This window comes from Halyomorpha halys, unplaced genomic scaffold (genome assembly GCF_000696795.3).
Source record: "Halyomorpha halys isolate HHAL.00 unplaced genomic scaffold, Hhal_1.1 Scaffold56.1, whole genome shotgun sequence".
Classification (NCBI taxonomy): Eukaryota; Metazoa; Arthropoda; class Insecta; order Hemiptera; family Pentatomidae; genus Halyomorpha; species Halyomorpha halys.
Genome location: NW_027115012.1, coordinates 358,817 through 366,176, shown reverse-complemented (window position 1 = coordinate 366,176; position 7,360 = coordinate 358,817). Strand labels below are relative to the sequence as shown.

Sequence of the window (7,360 nt, the reverse complement as noted above, 5' to 3'; positions counted from 1 at the left end):
CCTTCATCAGGGCTAAGAACAGAACAAGATAACAACCAATGATTACAGAAGATAAAAAATAAAATATAAACATAATGACATAAAGTAAATAATTGTACAGAATGGAATTAATAAAAGAATTGTAAAATAAAATATACACATAGGTAATTGAATAAGTAGGCATAATAACATAATTAAGGAAATAAACTAAAAATTTGAAGTTACATAATGCAAAGAAATATGAATATTTTATTTTATTCATAATTTAAAAATTAAAATTATGGAAAGAAAAAATAAAATTGAGAGAAACAAAATGTATGTAACTAATGAAATATGTAACCATAATATTAGAATAAAGAAGTAAAATTTAAGTTAATTTTAACAAAAGAAATGAGTAGAATAAAAAATTTGACAACAACATTAAGTTACTGACTTATTTTATAATCATTCTATATATCCTTTTATTCATTGGTTGTTATCTTGTTTTTTGTTCTTAGGCCTGATGAAGGCTAGAAATTGTGGCCGAAACGTTGGCACTAATAAATATTTTTTTAATTATTTGTATTCTTCACTGACTGCACCCCCAATTATCATCTTCTCCTCATATATATTATCCACATTCAACAATCTTATCATTAGAAACATATAGAACTATGCACGTTTAATAGTTTCCTAGATAGTTTTTTCAAAAAACAGTGTTTTTCTACAAATAACGACAAAAAAAGTTGTTTGCAAATATCATGAAAACTACAATTATTAGGTAGATAATCGTTGTAAACTACTTTATCGATCATTTAACGAATTAAGTCTTAATAAGGAGTTCTATATTTAATATTTCCTGGGAGAGAGAGAAATGCTTTATTCATCCATGCTACCCAAATACATCGGGTTGCTACATCACACAGTATACTAATCAATCCGTAATCGGACATATATAAATTACATATAATTACATGATATAATAAAAAAGAAAGAAAACAGTTTTTTTTTCCTACAGTTTCCTTTTACAATCAATTCCAGTCTATACACTAAATACAAATATTTCAATTCATTCCTTTTATCTTTCCCTTTCTTGTCCCTTCATTTCACCATTTCACAATTTTTATTTCATTTGATCGACAAATTCACTCTCCCTAATTCACCCTCTCAGATCCTCTCCAGTGACCCATTAAACAAATTCACTATTAGACGGCAATGTGAGATCAAACCATTAATAATAGCCACAGCAGTAGATCAATTTATCAAAAAACAAACAAATAAAAACATTTTACCAGAACAAAACTAATACATAGATTCAAAATAAAATAAAATAAAAATCCGGTTAGAAGAAACACTTGAATGGATAAATAAGTTTAGATTGGAAATATTTTTATTTAAACTTATTTATCCATCGAAAAATAGATTGGAAATATTTTTATTTATTTTTCAAAAACCAAAAAACTGGACTACTTGAGGCGCGTAGGTACAAAACAGCACCATCCAAATTTAGAAAATTTTCAGGAAAGCGAAAAAACTTCCCAGTGACAAGTCAATCAGTTTTGAGATTTTTTTTTTATTTGTATGAAAGAAGTAATGGCCATTATTATTACATGGAAGTTTCACTACTTCAATAAGAATTTAAATTTAAATTTACGATGGAGCTGGTTTTGAACCAAACTGGAAGATTAACCAGCGTGTGATTACCGTCGTGTATTGCTTCCTTTGCTTACAAAACATTTGGTTTTGCGGCAAGTGGCTAACAAGTATAATAGTTGCTGCCATGGCTGAAAACGTATGCATCGAAATTCTAGTAGACTCAAGTACTTGATAACTTTCAAATTAAAATAATTCTGAGTAAAAGGAAAAACAAAAAATTGGAATTAATTTCGAGGTGAGTGATAAATTTTTCGCCAATCATCATAGTACAAGAGCCTAAGAGGAGAAAAAAGGCAGTTATCTCACCCCAATTTTTGATTACTTTAATGAAAACTATGTATAATTACTAGTCAAAATTGATGAGTCTGCAAAGTATACGTAGGGGGAATAAAAAATGGCGGGTGTTTCAAAACCTTAATTTTTCATTCGGAGCTCTATATCTTAAAAAGTAGGAACAACACAAGAAAACCTAAGAGAACGTCATTTAAAGAAGAGTAAATTTGCTAAAATATGAGCCCTAATAGAGTTATTTATTTTAAATAGTTTTCGATATATAGCTTTTTAAAAACAACATTTCATAAAAATGTTGTATAGGACGTACTGGAAGATCAGTAGTTAGTGAATTTATTTTGAAAAATGTATATCTCAAAAACCACTTGACGTACCGATGTCTATTAGCACTCAAATTAAAGCTAGTTTAATGAGCTATAAAGTAGTTCATGATGTTTATCTTCATAGGTGTAATAGTTTACATGAAATTTGATAAAATAAATTGATTTATAGTTGATCGGACAAATTTTCATTTGCCAAATTTATATTCATAACATTTTGTGAGTTTATTTTAACTAGCTTTAATTTGAGCGCTGGCAGACATCTGTATGTCGAATGGTTTCTGAAATGAAGTTTTTCATAAATAAAACTTATTGTCTGAACAACTATAAATCAATTTATTTTAGCAAATATCATGAAAACTACTATTCCTACGAAGGTAAAGGTCATAAACTTCTTTATGGTCCATTATACTAGCTTTAATTTGAGTGCTAATAGACATATGTACGTCTCATAGTTCCTGAGATATAGATTTCTCAAAATAAACTACCTAACTATTAATCTTTCACAAGATTTTTAAGAAATTTTGCTTTTTAATAAGCTATATCTTGGACGTAGATAGCTCCTTTAGGGCTAATATTTCAGCAAATTTACTCTTCTTTAAATAATGTTCTCTTAGATTTTCTAGTGTTGTTGATAGTTTCTAAGATATAGAGCTCCGAATGAAAAATTAATGTTTTTTTAGGCTTTGAAACTGCCGCTATTTTTCAATCCCCCGACCTATACTTGGTAGACTCATCAATTTTGGTTAGTAATTATACATAGTTTTCATTAAAGTAGTCAAAAATTGGGATGAGATAACTGCCTTTTTTTCTTCCCGGCTCTTGTACTATGATCAGAATCGGAGTCTGTCTCAGATTTTCTAGTCTCTGATGTCTCTATTTTCCCTATTTAATTATATAATTCTTTAATTAATCATAGTTTTGCATTTATTTATTACTGTTAATAGTGCAAAATGATTAATTAGTTCTAATAAACAAAATTAAGAGTCGAAAGAAGACAGTTGAGATGAAATTGTACTATGTCAAAATATTTGTAGTTGTTTTTGTATCTTTTTAGCCCTGACGAAGCTGTACAAAGTGGGGCGAAACGTCGGTAAATAAAAAGTTGTTATACATTATTTAATTTTAATTAATTATCGTCTGTTAACTAAAGTCGAGTGTTTTATCAAGCATAGTTATTCAATCATCAATTACTTGAGTCTGATTCTGATTATATAATGTTAGCTAAAATATCAGAAAATAAGGAATTGAAAAAAAGAAAAAAGAAATAGTGAAACCGTGACTTTGATCGAAGTGAAAGTAGTCATTTTTCCGGCATTGTAATCAGCTGTGTGCTTAGGGGACCTATCAAAGTGTAACCTTCCCATTCGTGTGGTCCAGGATGGTGCAACAAGATTTATAGATTTTGAGGCTGTAAATTATGAAATAAACCAATCGGTACGTTCTGTAATTCTTAATTACTACACAGGATTATCTTGTTTTGTCATTTTTACTTTCCTTTAGCTTTTAAAATTCTAATTGTAATAAATCACTACTTTCATTTCCTACTGTTATCATTCTGATAGTGAAGGTTTAACTATTTCCTGATAGTGTAAGCTCTTTATATTCTTGTCAGTTTTAAAATATGATTTAATATAATGGTGAATTATAATGAATCTTTTCAGTTTTTTTATGCATCATAGTTAATATTCATGATTAATAAAAATCAAGGTTTAATAGTTTCTTTTTTTATTACATTTAAATTGCAATGGATACGACAATTATTCATGAATGAACCATTGTTTAAAAAATATTGTATCCTAGGGAATTGTAGCTATTAGTTTCATTTATAGCTAATTTTTGCCCATAGCTAATAAAATTCTCAGATTTTCAGTGTTTATTTATGACATTCCCTGCCTTTTCTAGGTTTTCTAGACTCTTATAGACTGTGTACAGTGTTATTTATTCAACTTGCGAAAAACTACATATTCTGGCCTGAAGGTGATAGAAGATAAAATAATAGAGCTTAGATGAGTAATAGTTTACACAACAAACTTCAATAGCAGGAAATTCAAAATTCCTATTTCCACTATTATTATTACTGCTTTTGATTAAGTTGCCAACATTAACTCGCTCAAAATGGGTCAAAAATTGTCCCCTGATGATCCTTTTCAGTGTTTTAGTCTATACCAATTTTTAGAATTCTTTATCAGTACGTTTTTAAATTTCTGCTGCTGGAGTTTGTTTTGTACTTTAATACCAATCTATACTCTTTTATTCTATCATATATCACCTTCAGCCCATTATGTGTAGTTTTCAACGAGTCAAATAAATTGCACTTTACACGGGATATCTTAAAGAGTATGAAATCTCTGAAGATGTTAGGGGATTTGGTGATTAAACTCTGATAATTCTACTAGCTAAAGGCCACAAGCATGAATTTACTGTCATCAATCATTCTGATTCATTATTAGTCACCATAAGTTTACATAATAGTGATAAGATAAAGGTATTATAGTATATGGATATATTTTTTTGTGATAATAATCCATTTTATTACAAGAGCTTATAGAACCTGCTCCTTCTATTGTAAAATATGATATAAATTATTGTCTTTGTCATTTATTGCCGCATATTTAAAAGTTGTAAGATTAATGAATTCATATGTATCATATTATGTATCTATTTCGATGACATGGTATTTTTTTATAATGACTGAGAATTGTGTAAAAAAGTATTGGTAGCCATCTTCTTTACATTTTACAAAATGATAACATTTCTTTTATAACTTCTTTCACTGTAACTGTACAGAAGCAGTATGAAAAAAAGTAATTTCTTTAACTATAAGCAACAAACCATTTGCTTATACAACTAGTGGAATTCAATTTAAGTGAAATAATTAAAAACACCTCTCTCAGTAAAAATTATTTAATACTTCAATTTTCTTGTTAATTGTTACTTAATTCAAAGTTCAAAACATACCAATCATTCAATCCTCCATGTGTAGTTGTTTATGCTTTAGAAAAAGAACAAAAACCCATTTTTTTTATTTTGTCTGAATTAGTAATTTTTAAAATATTATTATTAATTTATACAATGTTAGAAATTGTCCATGTCGTCCATAATGGACAAAATCAAATCCACTATGTCATTCTACAGTTTATAAATTCATAAACTTAAGTTCAGAAAAGAATAGGGTTGCTTCAAAATTTTTAAATAATTAAATTTAATTGAATCAATAGTTCAAACAATAATGAAAAAAAATTATATTGTTTTTAATTCAATTCAATGTTTGTTATATTTGTTTAATAATTAATATATAACAAAAAATAAATTAATATATTAATTAATAATTAATGTATGCTGCCAGAAAAACAATTGAGGATTGCTGATATTTCATATATTCTAATACCATAAAGTTTTTTCAAACCTTTTTATTACTTATAAAAGAAGTGGACAAAGAATTTTTAAACTTGGAGAAAAAGTAAAATATCATCTAAATTGACAAATGTAGATGAGACTACTATAGCTTTACAATATGTCATAAACTTAACTAATTATGTAATATAAAAAATGACAATATTGTCGAGTAAAATTACATAATCAAAGATACAGTTCATCGCTTCTGTTCTAGAAAAACTCTAAGTATTATATCCATCATTTCTCTTGCCAGATAGCAATGAATCAGTCCTTAATGTTTTACGGAGGCTCTGAAACTGAAAATATGTTAATTTGGTCGAAGGTAAAACTTTTTTTATAATTCCTGAAAACTTTGAAGAAGTTTTATTTATTATGTTTTCAAGTTTTTGAAAGACATTTTCATTCTTTTTAGTTAATTGAATTACAATATTGAAATGGTTTTCTGAAATAAAATATTTGTTTGAAATGTTAGATAGGGAGAAATCTAATTAAGCGACACTGGCTAAATATTGTTAATTACTAAGAAACACAACTGAATAAATTAGTTATAGAGCTTTTAGACTAAAAAAAATAATTTTTTAAATATTTGTTATTTATTATATAAAATTTGCTACAAGGCTATACTTTTAATAGTACATTTTAAGGTGCCTAATACCTTTTATATGTTATATGAATGTGATTTTAATTTACTTTTCCTTTGTTTTTTGTTTTTTTACATATTTATAGTTTTCAAACAGTAGGAAAATTTTTAAAAAACTTACACAATAATAGAAAATTAAAAAAATTAATAAATGATATAGTAATTAAACATAAATTATAACTGATAAAGAGATAAACAATTAATACTCTTTGTTTCAAAATCAAATATATACAATAAACAAATTTTTTATATATAACTTAAGTATAAAGTTTTTTTTAATGTTTTGTCTAATATGTTTTTGGTATATCTTTTTAATGATGTTTTTTTGTAGTCTCCTGTTTTTTTTGTGAAGGGTTTGGTCGAAAATGGTATTAAGAGTTTTGTGTAAGTAAGTATGTGTATCCTTTAATTGTCGGTAGCTGTAAGTCAGACTACATATTTGAAATTCTGATGTTCCGAGGATTGTTGTTTACTATTCTCATACATATATTTTGGATGACCTCCAGTTTTCTGTAATTTGAATCAGGAAGGTGAAGTGCTTGGAAGCAAGGTTAGAGTGAGGTTGGGTGTTTAGGAAGTTTATAATGGAAGGAATGATATCTGGTTCGGGCTAGATAGGTTACATATGGAACATTAAGGTCTTTATGTATGATTTTATTTGTGACAAAATAAGGAGAATGGAGGATTATGGAAGTTTTTAAAAAGGATTATGAAGAGTTTTGGATTGTAAGGATTGGATACGAGAGGAATTTGAAGGTTTAGTGGAGCCCCAAAGCTCAACTACATATTTCCAGATAGGCCTTATTAGAGTTGTGTAGATCAGTCTTTTGTAATGAATTTGAAGTTTAGACCGTTTGTCTAGCAAGAGCTGTAATAGTCGGAATCAACATGCAGTTTCCTGTCTTTTCAGTTTTGTATGAAGATTCTACCAGGTCATTCAAAAAGTCCTGTCGTTTTTTTGGGGGAAATTATAAATAAATAAATATTTTCAAATAATCACCTTTATTCATCAAAATATCCACCGTTACAGTCGGTAACCTTCTCCCAACGAGATGGTAAAGCCCAAATTCCTTCCTTAAAAAACTGTTGATTTTTA

At 27.6% G+C, this 7,360-nt stretch overlaps 1 protein-coding gene across 4 annotated transcripts in view; it reads left to right on the top strand.

The window, feature by feature from the left end:
- The window catches only part of anchor (integral membrane protein GPR155 homolog anchor), a 183,877-nt gene that overhangs the window by 146,333 nt on the left and 30,184 nt on the right, over positions 1 to 7,360 (top strand). The window contains exon 1 of one of the 4 annotated variants that reach the window (XM_014438381.2): positions 3,564 to 3,662. The exons of the other annotated variants lie outside the window; for them this stretch is intronic. The gene's annotated coding sequence lies outside the window, so the exon portion shown is untranslated. Of the gene's footprint in view, positions 1 to 3,563; positions 3,663 to 7,360 lie in introns of those variants that run through there. 4 annotated transcript variants of the gene reach the window in all.